Source organism: Eptatretus burgeri, chromosome 1 (assembly GCF_056783735.1).
Source record: "Eptatretus burgeri isolate ZD-2024b chromosome 1, Ebu_testis_v1, whole genome shotgun sequence".
NCBI lineage: Eukaryota > Metazoa > Chordata > Myxini > Myxiniformes > Myxinidae > Eptatretus > Eptatretus burgeri.
The window spans coordinates 127,624,277-127,640,339 of NC_140961.1; the positions used below are offsets into that span (position 1 = coordinate 127,624,277).

The 16,063-nt window shown below is 42.0% G+C and overlaps 1 long non-coding RNA gene across 1 annotated transcript; it reads left to right on the forward strand.

The window, feature by feature from the left end:
* The first annotated feature begins 696 nt into the window (after positions 1-696).
* On the forward strand, positions 697-15,668 carry LOC147035383 (uncharacterized). Its single transcript, XR_015061996.1, has 3 exons — positions 697-796; positions 10,011-10,104; positions 15,361-15,668. It is a non-coding gene; the product is annotated as an uncharacterized LOC147035383 (long non-coding RNA).
* Positions 15,669-16,063: the final 395 nt, after the last annotated feature.

Sequence of the window (16,063 nt, forward strand, 5' to 3'; positions counted from 1 at the left end):
CCTCATGTACGAACGAACGAATGAACGAAAGACGTCATTTCCGTCCACCATGGCATTTCGTGCCGAACGCAGAAAGCTAAGTTCTTCTTCTGCCATCATTCTCTTTAATATTAGCCATAAACAAGTGTTTCGTCATGCATTAGTAGTTGAAATTTACTTACAACAAGAACGAAAAAAATAATCTCCACAGATTCAACAAGAACGAAAAAAAAAAAACCCAAAAACATCACGTGCAGGACAAAACCAATCGAGCTGAAGGAAACGATACTGTAACTGCACTGCTCCTGATTGGTCAAAGGACACCACGTGTGTTGTGTGGGCGGTGTTATGCACGAGGATTCCAGGCTAAGTTCTTCTTATGCCATCATTCTCTTTAATATTAGCCATAAACAAGTGTTTCATCATGCATTAGTAGTTGAAATTTACTTACAATCATTCTTTCGCGGTCCCCTGCCACGCTGTATCGAACGATTTAATTCCTGCTGTTATATATAAAGGTGCTTATCACAATAATAACAAGATTTTTACATTTCAAATATTAAGTACGCTTTTTAATTGTTTTTCAACTGAAAAAGCATAAATTGCATATTTTATCATTAGTGTACTCATTTGATTCACCACACACGCTGTATTGAAGGATTTCACTTGTTTTTCCAGGAGGAATTTTCTAAATCGGAGATGGTTACTGTCTGCGCAGGGTATTTTTACATTTATATGCCAAGTTTCAGGAAGTTTTGATGAAAACTGTAGGCTGTGAAACAAAAAAGTCCACAAGAAGAAGATGAAGAACAACAATGTGAGTAAGTCTGAGAGATCCTCCACGAGGATCTAATGATATAATTTTATAATTCCTGATATTACACATACATGCAGCAGTTAGTAAAATGATATAGCTTCATAATTCCTGAAATTACACATAGAAGCACCTGTGAGTAAAATTATTTTAATTAGCTGCTTGGACAAAAAATTCTTGTGACCTGGCTGCCATTATGAATAACTTCATGTTATAAAAAATAATTGTCTTACAGACTGCTGTTTGAACAGATCAGGCTGTTGTTGCTAAGCATCTATTGTTCATGAAAATAGCACTGGAATGGTCAACAAATGACTTGTGCATTATAGCAATGCAATGAGTATTTCTGTCTGAGGTTTTCCCTTTAAGGAGATGAGCATGGAGGGGAATTGTGCAGAAACCTTGAATAATATTTTTAATTAGTCATCTCCTTTTCCAATTTTATTTGGATTTTTCCAAGTGATAAAGTAAAAATGTAACACCTAATTATATAAATGCCACATTTGAGATGGCAAATGAGCTTTTGTCTTTTTTTAGATTGGATAATAAGGAATTCAACCATAATCTTTTCATTTTTTGATTGAGAAACTGGAGATGAATCTTCTAAATAGCTCAGATAGCTTTACATGAACGAAAGAAGACCATATAAGTAGATCTGTAACATCACTGTTGCACATGTAATGCCATCCTTAATGGAGAAAAGCATGAGATATGTTATCAACAGCGACATGCGGCTGATGTGGATGAAGCAATTTGTAAAGGTGGCATTGGATGATGATATGAGTTTAGCAAGCAGAGTTCATTTCCAGAATATGCAGTTGCAGTGGTGAATGCAGGGTGCTCAGGGGGCTCGAGCTCACCATGTGTAGTGCCTACAGAACCCTACAAACCATGTATTTTCTAAACCAGCTTGATGCAGGAAAGGTTATGGGACAGGTCAGTGGCGGATCCAGGGGGCTCAGGGGTTATAGGACAGGTCAGTGGCGGATCCAGGGGGCTCGTGCTCACCATGGGTAGCGACCACAGAACCCTACAAACTATGTATTTTCTAAACCAGCATGATGCAGGAAAGGTTATGGGACAGGTCAGTTGCGGATCCAGGGGGCTCAGGGGGCTCGAGGTCACCATGTGTAGTGCCCACAGACTGCCGAGGTAAATTATAAATCCAACCTCACCACCAGTGGTGGGAGAGAGAGGCGTGCCAGCAACCTGGACTGTGCTCATAACGAAGGAAACAAAAGTGAAAGTGACAGTGTCACAACACTAAACGAAAGTAACAGCGTGTTGTCTGCGATGAAAACAAATAATTTTTGTGTTGTCTGCGACGATTTTGTGTTGTCTGCGATGAATATACAACGTGTCCAATGTGTCTGGAAATTAATATACAACGTGTCTGGAACGTAAGTGGTTTGAATATACAATATTCAAACTTTATAACTGCCACTTTATAACTGCTGGCAGTGATGACTGGGTACCCAGATGTCCGCCTTTGATACAACGTGAGACTTTCTGTAGATGATAGTTGCAAAGTTTTGCTTCGATAGGATAAGTGGTTCCAGATAAAACATTATTTAAGAGTGATACAAATACAGCCCTGCTTCGATACAGCGTGGGACTGACGAGTTACGAACCGGGTAGCACAAAGTGTTCAATCTATTCATTATGTATGCAGTCAGCCCTTTTTCCTGGAGACATTGTCGGTATCAATTGAATTGCTGTTCCTGTGCCATCAAATGCATGCAGGTGCAGCCAAGTGAGCCTTCTGGAAAAAAAATATCTAAAAGTTCTCAAATTCAAATTATCAAATAATTCTGGCTGCCAAACCGCGTGGCCGATTGGGTGGAAATTTTAAAACTATGTTTCACATGTCGGCTCGATAATGATTTTGAAGTTTCACATATATTGACACAGCGGTTCCAGAGAAAACATTAATTAATATTTCCCCTTCAATCCAACATGGCTGCCAAACTGTGTGGCCTGATAGAGTTCAAATTTCAACCCTTCATTCCCCATGACTCTTCCATCATAACTCTGAAGTTTCACATTTATTGATACAGTAGTTCCAGAGTAAACATTAATTAATATTTTTCCTTCAATCCACTATGGCTGCCAAACGTGGTATAACATGCCACGTGCCAAACGATGTGTCGTACATCCAAAGGGGGGGGGGGGAACTTTTGGTTCGTCATAGAAAGGCGGTCAGAAGTGTGGAGTTTCGCCTCGATCTGTTCAGCCGTTTCAGAAGGAGGCGCTGGGCTGACTTCTTCATCACCATGACATGTAACCCGCAGTGGACAGAAATCGCGGACAACCTCCTGCTGGGTTAACAAGCACAGGACAGACCAGACATGGTGGCATGGGTGTTCCGCCAAAAGCACAAGAAGCTGATGGACTGATTGTGAAGGAGGCTGCCTTTGGCAAGGTGCCAGCTTGGCTGTACAGCATCGAGTACCAGAACCGAGGCCTACCACACGCCCACATCCTCATCAGGCAAGACCCACAGTACAAAATCAGGCTGGAAGAGATTGACTTGGTCGTTGCGGCTGAGATTCCCGACAAGGACAAAGAACCACAGCTTCACAAATTGGTGCTGTCCCACATGATCTAAGGCCCCTGTGGAGCAATCGACATGAACTCGCCCTGCATGGTGGACCGGCAGTGCAACAAACTTTTTCCCAAGACATTCCTTCAGTGCACACAACATGGCATAGACAGCTATCCCAAGTACCGACGCCGCAAGCCGGAAGATGGCGGACACACAGGAATCATCAAGATGCTACAGTGAAGCAAATGCATCAATCAAGAGGTTACCAACCAGTGCGTCGTCCCGTACAACCCACTCCTACTGTGGGAATTTAATTGCCACATCAACGTGGAACTCTGCAGCAGCATAAACTCCATCAAGTATGTACTCAAAGTATGTCACAAAGGGAACAGACCAGGCAGTCTTTGAGCTGCAGCGAACACATCACGACAATGAGCAACAGACCGATCAGCCGAGAGTGATGGACGAGAACTCCCTGTTCCAAAATGCGAGGTACGTGGGCAGCTGTGAGGCAGCCTGGCGCATTCTGGAGCACCCAATGCATGACCACTTTCCACCAGTGGTTGGCTTGGCTGGGCACCTCAAGAACGGACAAAGAGTAATATTCACCGAAGCCAACACAATGAACATAGCTCAAGAACATAGCCCCAGCCACCACCATTACTGCCTTCTTTGAACGATTCAACAATAATATATTCGCCAAAACTCTCAAATACGCTGATGTCCCTGAGTACTACATTTGGAACCGAAGCACAAAGAAGTGGATAGGGCATAAGAGGGGTGTCCCATTAGACGGAAACGACCCACAAAATGAGATCTGGCGGGCTCCAGCAATCGGCCGCATCTTCACCGTCAGTCCAAGGGCAGGAGAATGCTGCTTCCTGCGAATGCTCCTCAATGAAGTGACCGGTCTGACATCCTTTGAGAATCTGAGGACAGTCAACAACCATGTCTGCGATACATTCTGAGAGGCCTGCTATATGAGAGGACTTCTGGAGGATGACCATTTCCCGCGCCTGGCCATGGAGGAGGCCACAGTCACTCATTCTCCAGCCAACATGCGAAGTCTCTTGGCGATCATCCTCACAGCCTGTGTCCCCAGCAACCCAATTGACCTATGGACACAGTTTGGCGATCACTTCTCAGAGGACTTCCTCCACCAACACAGGTGTCGTGTGGACAATGCAGATGCAGACTACAATGACGACATTTACAACCAAGCCCTCTGCTGTCTCGAAGACAAGGTTGCTCTGATGGGTGGCCAACCTCTGCAAGTCTACGGCCTCCCTGCACCACAGCATGACACAAACGAGAGGCTTTCCCGAGAATACCAGAGGGAAGTGAGCTATGACCTATAAGACATGGCGGCGCAGGCAGAAAACCTCCAAACCAATCTTAGACGATCAGCGCACGGTCTACAACATGTTCCTCGAGATTATGCAACAGTCCGATAACCATAATAACAGCCACGGAGGCAACATCATGTTCTTGGATGCCCCAGGTGGCACAGGCAAAACGTATCTGATCAATCTCATCCTTGCTAAGATCAGGTCCCAAGGCGAGATTGTGCTGGCAACAGCCTCAAGCGGAATAGCCGCCACTCTCCTCCAAGGTGGCCAAACTATACACAGCACCTTTAAGGTGCCGCTCGATATGCACAGGATGGACCAGCCAACGTGCAAAATCACCCGCAGCTCAGCCATGTCTAAATTCCGGAAGGACACATCAGCCATTATCGGAGACGAAGCGCCCATGACCCACAAATCGGTATACGAGGTGATTGACCGCACTCTTCAAGATATCACCAGTATCAACAGACCAATGGGTGGCATCCCCACTCTCCTTTGTGGCGACTTCAGGCAAATCCTGCCGGTAGAGAAAAATGGGACAAGGGCAAACATTGTTAACGTCACCCTCAAGCAATCCCACCTATGGACCCATGTCAAAATCATGAAGCTCACCACCAACATGAGGGCTCACCTCAGTAACGACACTGCAGCTGCTGACTTTGCACACCTGCTTCTGGACATTGGAGAATGTCGACTCCCTCTTGCTGCTGAGCCTGACACCATCAACATACCACCTACACTTGGAAAGTGTGTTGTCAGACTGGAAGAACTCAAGGCAGAGGTCTACCAAAACTTGGCAGCCGACTACAACAGGCTGGAGTGGTTAGCAGAACGGGCCATCGTCTCTCCACTTAACACCAATGTCAACCACCTCAACACTTGGCCCATGAATGAGGTCCCCGGAGAAGACAAACAGTACAAGTCGGTGAACAGTACCATGAGCGATGAGGAAGCCGTGACCTACCCTGTGGAGATCCTCAACTCCCTCGACCTGACAGGCATGCCACCACACCTACTTAAACTGAAGGTCAGCTCCCCCATCATGGTACTAAGGTCCCTGGAGCTACGGAAAACCACCAATGGCACCCGGTGCACAGTCACAAGACTGCACGAGAACGTGATAGAGGCAACTATCTCCTGCGGCCCTGACAAAGGTCAAGTTGCTCTCATCCCTAAGATACCACTGATGCCTTCTGATGCTGAACTGCCATTCCAGTTCTGCAGGCTACAGTTCCCCATTAAGCCTTGCTTTGCCACGATGGTGAACAAGTCACAGGGCCAGACTTACAAGGCCATAGGAGTTGACCTCTCCGCAAGCTGCTTTTCCCTTGGAATGTTTTATGTGGTAGCATCTCGCACTGGCAATTCTGCAAACCTCAACATCATGGCTCCCAACAATCAGACCAGAAATGTAGTGTATCAAGAGGCACTGCAGTAATCACATGAGAAGTTGAGTCTGTTTTAAAATGCAGGATAACATCAACGGTCAGTATACTCCAATTACCCATTCAACTTGAAATGAAGTTTCTCATTGTTTATTAACCCCCTAAGTGCACAATTACACCGTCGCTCTTTATCGCACATTTTTGTCGCCCTCGCACTTGAAGGGTTTAAGTGGTTAACCCAGCAGTGCAGCGTGGGTACCCCAGCTAGTGCTTAATATAAGACCTTGAAATGATTTTTCCTTCTCATGAATATGTAATAAAAATCAACTCAATAACAAATAGATTGATTCAGAAGAAGCTTCATAAATACAACAACTGGCAGCTGAAACAGTCACAAGACAAAGATAGAACACTTGTAAGCTAATCTAGCTTTGCTCCAAAATAATCAACGCAAACCACAGATACTGTAATTTCCCGCTAAGCACACTCGGTGACAATCAATTCTGATTCACCATGATGAAATAAGACTAAAAATGCATGTGGAGTACCTCCTGTTTCTCTTTTCATTTCTTCTCCATGTTTTTTTGTGCACTTCTTTCCCTTCCTGTTGTTGTTTTGTCGATTCTTGGTGTTTTGAGTGGAGACTCTTCATGCTCCCCTGACCCCAAAGGCAATACCACTCTGTGGGCCATGGCTCCAGTTTGAGAATCTCTATATTGAAAAGTTGAATGAAAAAGTAAAATCAACAACACTCGATAGAGCGCATACCTCCCTCTGCCACGACAAGCAGTTTACGTTTTGTATCCCATTAATAGGCTGGGTCTTGATCCGGACCTGAACCGAAATCTATAATCAGCTTGTTCTTCTCACCTACCCACTCAACCACCAAGTAAGCCTGGTCTTGGTTTAAGGGTGAAGGTGACTGGCTTAAGATCTTAGGGTCCTGAGTTTGAGCACCTGCTGGTTCTTGAATTAACACCAGGTGGGGTTGATTCAGCCTGTCATCCTTCTGAGGTCAGCAAAATAAGTACCAGCTTTCTGCTATCCTGTGTCAGAGTGGTGACCTTCCAGGGTTGTGCCTAATAGCCCAGGAGACCACTTCGACAGTAGCAATGCTCTGTGCAGAGTGTTGTCACAATGGATGGATGAAAATAGAGGGCACGACATCAGAAGCACAGCTCTGCCCCAAAATGATGCAACCACCAGCCACAGACTGCAAATGATAGCTAGCTATCCACCAAGTTTTGTCATAATCCCTCCACAACTTTTTGAAATATCAACATATATTTCGTTTTTGACCCTATCTCTTCATGGCGAAGAATCATTTAAAAATTCTTCGGATTTTTTGCATCCATATCCAGATCTTCACCAAAATCTAATCAGTTTGTCCTTTTCCCCCAAATTTCGTCCAAATACATATATAACTTTTTGAGATATCCTGCTCACAGAAAGACAGACAGGGGTGAAAACATAACCTTTGTCCACCTTCGGTGGCAGAGGAAATTATGACAGTATTTACCTTTTGGTAAAGATAGACTAAACTGCAACTGTTGTTAAATCTAGTTAACAAAACCCAGAAATGATGTTCAAACCAGTGTGACCACTCCTCATTTTCATAAATGCCAAGGTGAGCCAATGGAAAAAGCCAAGTATTCACAAGGTTTCGGAAAAGCGATGATAATAGAAAACTGATACGCCAAGAAAACTTATAGAAAACCAAGACGCCAAGGTGAACAACGAATAGCCAAGATCTTGTGAAAAAGCCAAGGAGTGGTCACACTGGTTCAAACTAAGAAACTAAAGTTGGCATTATGGTTAAAAGGATTCTTTTTAGTCATATTCATGAGTATCAGCTTTGTTCCAAATCCAAGTCAAGATCACGAGGTAAATAAAGCTTAAACTTTGATCCCCGTTGAGAATACACCTAAATATACTCAAACCATAAATATTTCTCAACTCCAAGAATAAAAACTCAAAGATGGCAATATATTGACAAATTAGGAAGATTTTCATTTCATACAAGTCCACTAAAGTCTCTTTCTGAAAATCACAGGCGTTTCACACAAATTGCAAATCGTATTCCGGATGAAAACGATGCGAGCCGTTGCCTATCTTTGGAGATGTGACTCCAGGGAAAGCCACAAACAGTAGTCTTAAGCCATGTTTTTGAGTATTAAACATTACGAGCAAGTTGCCCATGCCTACGCGGGATTCCAAACGGAGTAGTGATGGAGGCAAAAATGGAAATGGCGTCTTCTGTCATCGAGTCGGCAAGCTGGGAGCAACAATTCACATTTATTGCCACATCTGATGCAATTGAAAGCTCTAACGGCGACGAGATGCTCTCTTTGAAACTGATCGTTCAATATGTGTAGCTTTTTGATTCCTTGGTTCCCTATAATAAAAATTTGTGTTGGTGTTAAAGCCAGTGACCAATTTCAAATTCATTGTAGGATGTGGTGTGTCTATCCCTAGTGATGACAGTGGAGCAACATTATGGAATGTAGTTGATGAGTCACTGCAAAATATCCTGTAGAATATCTCCAAAAGCTGATCCACGGTCTGTGGTATACTGACAATGTTTTAACACAACCTGCATCATATCCCAATATCCCACACTGTCAAGTGGCATTCATGGAGGTGAAATGAGCTGGCCAATCATTTTGTCAAGTTATAACGTTAAAAATATTATTAAAAGGTGGGTAAATGAATGGGATCATTGACTAATGAAAAACATCAACTCTTTTGTTCCTCATTTCTCTGTAACATGGAACTGCCTTTCTGAGGCCATCCTATCTGGCTCTTCCCTCCATTGTTTCAAGCAGGTGGTGCATTGTCATCTGTCACTCCCCATACTTATCCACAATATTTATTACCCCCGTTATCTCTTCCTATCCCAACTATCTTACTTGCAGATTGCAGCGTTTTCGTTCTCTCTGTCTCTTCATTCACTTACTTATTGTGTCCATAAGTTGCCCTGTTGCTCTACTGTCAGTTCATACCGCCCATCACCTTGCTCTTTAATGAGCCTAAATTTTGGTGGGAAAAAAATAGGGCTAAAGTTAAGTTCTATGTTTCATCAGAACCAACACACATCATTGATTAAATGAGGGGCATTTAAAAGGATCACAAAATGAGATGCATCATAAACATTAGCAATTTTTGAACTGTTATATCTTGTGCAAAGAAATCTTTGAACATGGAAAAAAGCAATCGTAAATGAGAGGTCACAGTTTAACTTCCACGACACCTTTGCTTGCTTCAGTGGAAACTAGTTGGGCTAAAAGCTGAAAATCTAATGGATCTGAGATTAATTGCTTTGGTCTTGCCAGTTTTTACAATACCATTATATAGCACTCCCTATTAATAATAACTATCAGCACCCAACATTTGATCAGAGAGACAAAAGTAACGTGTGCTGGAGATGATAGAAAACGTTAGATTTTTCATTACATTGTAGATAGAGGTTCGGGAATTGCTGGTGTCTGGAAATATCCCAGTGGTATCCCTTCTCAGTAACACCAATATAAAAACAACTATGGCAGCTGTTTTTACATTGATGGTACTGAGAAAGAATAGTGCAGGCATGTATCCAGATGGTGAAGTGAAATAAATTTTCTACTCGTGGACCATCCTCAATACAGAGCGTTGTTTTCGCCGAGGCAGTTTATTGGTGAGGGTTGCGGTCCTGGATGGATTGCCACTCTGAGATCCTGATGAAACATGAAAATTAACTGCATGAAATGCTGGTCCACCTGATTTTATTCTTGATGTGCAGGAATTTGGAGTTTATTCAAGGTGCCCACGATAATGCACACACTCTTCACGAATGATCTTTAACGTCGAACAACTAATGCCAGCGGATGAGACATCCGAGTTAACGTACATTTGATGGATGGCACACATATTGATGTCTCGCCCTGCCTGCAACATTCCAGGATGACAGTTTATAGCTGGATTGAGATTCAAACCCAAGTTAGACAGCTCAGAGGCAAACCTCTAAGCTCTCATCCCAGCCTGAAAAATCTATAGGTAAGTTTTTTTTTTTTGTTTTTTTTTTTAATCTTGAAATGTCCAGAGGCCTCTGTATCACATGTTTCATATCATTTGCTGCACTCACTATAACTCTCTTTTTGGACCCAGCCAAGTCTTCTCTAATTTAATTGTGATCCACCCATTGTTCACCACTCATTTTTTTTTGTCCTGTTTGTTTTCTTTTTCTTTTATTTATATTCCTGTCTTTATATTCATTGTTTTTGTTTTTGTTGTTTCCTTATGATATTGTAAGTTAATTTCATGGTGCAGCAGGCAGCTGTTTTATACATGCTCTCCTTTCTGCTGCTGTCATGTTTTCTTATCTCATAAATTGCTTGTTCGCATTATAATTAAAAAAAAAAAATACAACTCAGCTTGTACAATCAGATTGCTATACATTGGCCAATGCACTCGACGCTTCATTCGCTGAATCGGCAAAGTGACATATCGCCGAGTGAATCACTCGGGTGGATATTTATCTTTACAACTTCACCGAACATCTTCCTCGATAGCCCTGTCTGCGGCTGATACAGCGACCCGATGCCCCTTGTTAACTTGCTTCAGGATTAGACCAGACTCCGTATGACTGGGAAACTGTGCCATACCAGACCTACTAAAGTGCATTTGAGAAGTCTCTGTGGTCACTGCCTTGCTTATCTTCAGATACACGTGGCTCGACCTTATAATCTGATCCAATGAACTGATGCGTCAGTGCCACAAATGCCGAAATTTGTGCATATCCCGCATTCAAGTTCATCATAGAATATCAAAACAACAAACAGTTTTAATTGTACTCGTCTTTATGAAGATGATATGAGGTTCCTCGGAGGTTGATGAAGATCGCGTGACCTTTGCAGGCTGTTTAAATGGTCTGTGATACTGAACAATAAATGTGGCTAACAGACAATCAAACAGAATCTTTTCTTCTGGAAATGATGCAAATATAAATTTGGACAACCAGCAGCAGAATGCTGAATGATTCATGTGTTTATCCATCACAAAATTAAGGTTGCAGTGTTGACATGCTATGAAAGCAGTTGGACTTTCAATTCACAATATACAACACAGTTTTACTCAAATATTTGCTTTGTAATCCATTTCAAAGATTGCATGCGTGATGATGGCAAGAACTCTAAAATGATAAAATTGTGCTTCATTGTTATAATTATTGGTGAGTTTGACTGGGTCGTTTACTAGCGATACACAAAAGATGTAAGTTCCTGAAATAGGCATCGTCGCTAACTTGGGATATGTTTGAATTTATCTTGTCTAAAGCTATCCTTTAATATTGACCAAATTTCCACAAAAAGTTCAGATATACATCTCTTTCCAACTCGCCCCCATAGCCGTTAAGGCTTCGTTTTCGCACGTGTTCAACCACTCCGTAAAAAAACATTCCACTTTGTGTGGAAAGCACACATATCAGATGTTAGTTTCTTAGTTTCTTTGTTATTTCCAAATGCCCTTGGCAGCAATCCAAATATTGAAAACACCATTCGACCGTTAATGTTTCAGTCACCTGTTTAAGAGAATTTTTCATAAGATATGCGGAATATCTCGAAGAAAGTAATTGACAAGGTTTCCACGAAATTAAATATAAATTGTGGTAATTTTACCGAAGGGCTCATAAAATGTAAAGTAGTTCCAATATAATGGGTTATTGAATCATAATGATCTCATTATACAACACCTGGATGTAGATATATCCATCTGATGAAGTCTAAATGCATTCAATATATGTACAGATTGTAAGGAAAATTGTGATGAGGGTCAGGTGGTGGGGTTAGCGGTTGTCACAGGAATAATAGTTTGTGATAAAAGTGAGATGGCAAACCTATTAAATAGTTGTTACTTCAACATTAATGCAAGAACAGTCGGGGAAGTTCCAGGCAGCAGAGAAAACCAATCCAGGAGTTGAGGAAGGGCTTTTTTAGAGGAGTTCTAGGTAGTTGTAAGGAAAGCAAAGAGAAGATAAAGCTCCAGGTACAGATCAATATGCATCCAAAAGTATTGAGGGACATGGCATAACAGATAAACATGGTGTTAGCCGATATCTTTAACGGCTCATTGAAGTCAGGAGAGATCAAACATCCTATTTAATTTAAGGAAGGACACAGGGAAGGGATCCAAGCATGTGACAGCTGTTATTTTAACACAAGTTGTTGGCAAAATGTTAGAGATGTCAATTAAAGACCAGATAGGGAATGGCTTAAAAATATATTCAAGGCAATTAAAGGCAGGCCGCATGAATTTACAAAAGGGAGATCATGTTTAACAAATTGATTGTATTTCTATGAAGTTGTTTCTGATTGGTTGCATGAGAGGAGTGCAGTCTGAAGCATAATCTAGACTTTCAGAAAGCATTTGATAAGGTACCACATCGAAGGCTGTTAAGGGGCTGTCACACCTTGACGTTTTAGCCAGCATATGGCAAGGTCTCAAAGTGTATGTAAAACGCTGGCATATGCTGAACTATTGATGTGTTTTTTTTTTTTTAGTTTTGGGCATAAATAATGTGTTGGACGTATGCATAACGTATTAGTAACGTACACAGAACGTTTCAATCACACATAGATAACTTATACCAACGAATGCTGAGCGTGTTGTCGGCATTCACAACCTATGCCCAACGATAGCCTAACTTATTCATTGCGCGGCAGCGTATCACCGACGATCATGTGGCGTAGGCTATTCATAGGCTACGGCTCGACGATTCAAATCATAACCGCACAAGACATCGAAGTGTGAAGCCGCTGTCACACCTTGACATTTTAGCCAGCGTATGCCGACGTATGAAAAATTTGCCGAACCAAGCTGGCACACGTCGAATACGTTATGGGTAAGTTTTGTATACGTTAAGAGCACGCTGGCATACGTCGTCATACTCCGAGTACGTCAATAAATTTTCAGCATGTTGAAAATTTCTCAACTTACTCGGTGTATGACACATGTTCCGCATACACTGGCCATAAGTTGGAGGCATGTTACGCGATCGTTGACACGCGTCGACACACGTTACTTATACATTACTCATAAGTCGAAACACGTCGAGGTAATGGTTAGCGTCAGTGTTCCAGACTCCCTGGTTTTTTTTTTTCCTTCGGTATGACGGTGATGTTGACACTTCGATTTCTAGTGCGGTTATTATTTAAATCGTTGAGCGGCAGCTTATTAATTATCTTATATTATAACTGCACTAGAAATCGAAGTGGCAACATCACCATCATACCGAAGAGAAAAAAAAGAAAAAAAAACCAGGGAGTCTGGAACACTGACGCTAACCATTACCTTGACGAATTTCGACTTATGAGTATCTTACAAGTAACGTGTGTGGACGTGTGTCAACGATCGCGTAACGTGCCTACAACACGTTACTCATAGGTTAGAAATAAGTTTCGGGTACGCTAAACATTACCTCGACGTGTTTCGACTTATGAGTAACTTACAAGTAATGTGTGGACGTGTGTCAATGATCGCGTAACGTGCCTACAACTTCTGGCCAGCATTATGCGGAACGTGTGAGTCATACGCTGGCATACGTCGAAAAATTTCAAGCATGGAAAATTTGTCTAACAGCTCGGCATATTACGACGAATGCCAGCATACAACGACGTATGCCAGCATACTACGACATATGCCAGCGTGCTCTTAACGTATACAAAACTTACTCATAACGTATTCGACGTGTGCCAGCGTTTTAGCCAAATTTTTCATACGTCAGGCATACGCTGGCTAAATCGTCAAGGTGTGACAGGGCCTTTAACTTAGGTTAGCGTTTGACGTGCGGCTGGTAGAGTAGATAACTGCATTGAAAACTGGCTTCGTGATTGGAAGCAAAGTCGATGTGAAGGCGAGGATGTCTGGTTGTAAATAATAAGGTACCTCAGGGGTCATTAATGGACCATTAAAAATTATTATAATTTACATCAATTATTTGGACAGTGGGGTTAAGAGTCGGCTTTCTAAATGTACAGATGAAACAAAGTTTGGAGGTAAGGTAGGTATGAGAAAGGGGGTGATCAGATTCAGAAAAGTCGAGATACTTTAATATAATAATTCTAATTGGGCAAAGTTGTGCCAGTTGCAGTTTATATGCAATATAAATAAATGTAAGGTGATATGGAGGGGCATGAATAATGAAAATAGGGACTACGTAATGCAAGGGGAAGTCTGGGAGCATGTCACACATGAGAAGGATGGAGGGTTGATGGTACTCATAGATAAGGGGCAGGGTATGGGGTGGGAGGTAAAGTAAGCAGGCAGCATCAGTGTCGGGAAGTTATAGTTAAAAACCTTTTGAGTTTTTATAGTAGGGTAGTAGTGGGATATATTATACATCAAGAGCAGTGTGACCACTCCTCATTTTCATAAATGTCAAGGTGAGCCAATGAAAAAAGCCAAGAATTCACAAGGTTTCGGAAAAGCAATGATAATAGAAAACCTATATGCCAAGAAAACCGTAGAAAACCAAGACGCAAAGGTGAACAACGAATAGCCAAGTTCTTGTGAAAAAAGCCAAGGAGTGGTCATATCACGCTGATCAAGAGAAGTCGGGTTAACACTACAATAATTAAGTGAGGCCTCGCATAGAGTAACGTGTACAGTTTTCATAGTCAGATCTAAGGAAGGATAGAGCTGACATCAGGAGGGTTCAATGTAGAGTGACAAAAGTGATGCTGGGGCAACCGATACTAAATTATGAAGAGCAGTTGAAGGATACAGGACTTCATATTGGAAAGGAGGCAATTATTAGGGGATCTGATAGTTCAAGATAATGAAGGATATAAATAGACAAAATAAATGCAGATGTGTTTCAGCAGAATGGACACTGACAGCACGACGGGCCCCAGCGTGAAGAGTAAAGACGAAGAGAAAATTACTTAAAGTAAGGCAAGGGGCTGTCAATCAGAGAGTAGTTAATGGATCACTTAGTCTCTTTGGAAGGGTACAGCAGAAAAAGTCCATGAAGATTTAAACTGTAATGTGATAGGTATCTATAAACATTGTGGACAGCTTACAGTAAAAAAAAGGACATACTTACAAATACAAAACAAAAAAAACAAACTGTTATAATTACACGTAGCATTGTTGTCGCATCAACGGGTATGCTCATGAGGACCCGCAATATGCCAAGTTGTTTTTTCATACATGTGTGATTCTGACACTAGATGTCTCAGTGCTGCATTAGTTAAGATGGCAGATGCCAGCACAACATTGTCTGTTCCATTCTGCTCTGTGTTGTCTGTGCTGTAGCACATTAAGTGCTGGAGATGAGAGATGGGATGACTAGCTGGAGTTGAGGTTACTAAAGATGGCTGGAGATGACATTTGAGTGCACCACTACGATCCTGAGAGTAAGAGACAGTCAATGGAGTACTGCCACAAAGGATCACCAGCACAGACATGGCTCCATCAGATTTTCATCTCTTTCCCAAAACTCTTGAGGAACACCTTAGTGGAGAAGATTTTTATTCCAATGATGACATCAAGGCCACTGAAGTGCTGGATACGTCAGCATGACAGACAGCTCGATCGTCGCGGCATCACAAAACTACTTGAACATTGGCAGAAATGTGTGGACCGCAGTGATGATTACATTGAGATATATACTTATGCACCATGGCAGAATTAAAATTGATGTTTGTACCTGTCTTTGTTTCATTCCAATATCTTTACCCGTTTTGGAAAAAAATAAGAGGAGGCATCACGTTTAAACACACCCTCATATTTCCCCCAGGGGTTTACCAATCGACTAAGAAAAACCACTATCTAAAATCTGACCCTCTCCCATCCCTCTCTCTCTCCTCCAGCACGAATAGCCCACATCCCTTGTCCCAACTTCCTCTCCACAATCAGCACCCCACTTTCTTCCCGAGTGCAACCATTCTTGCCCCTGGCTTCAATTGCTCTATTACATAAATGATCAAATAAAATAACTAGAAATTTTTGAGTCATT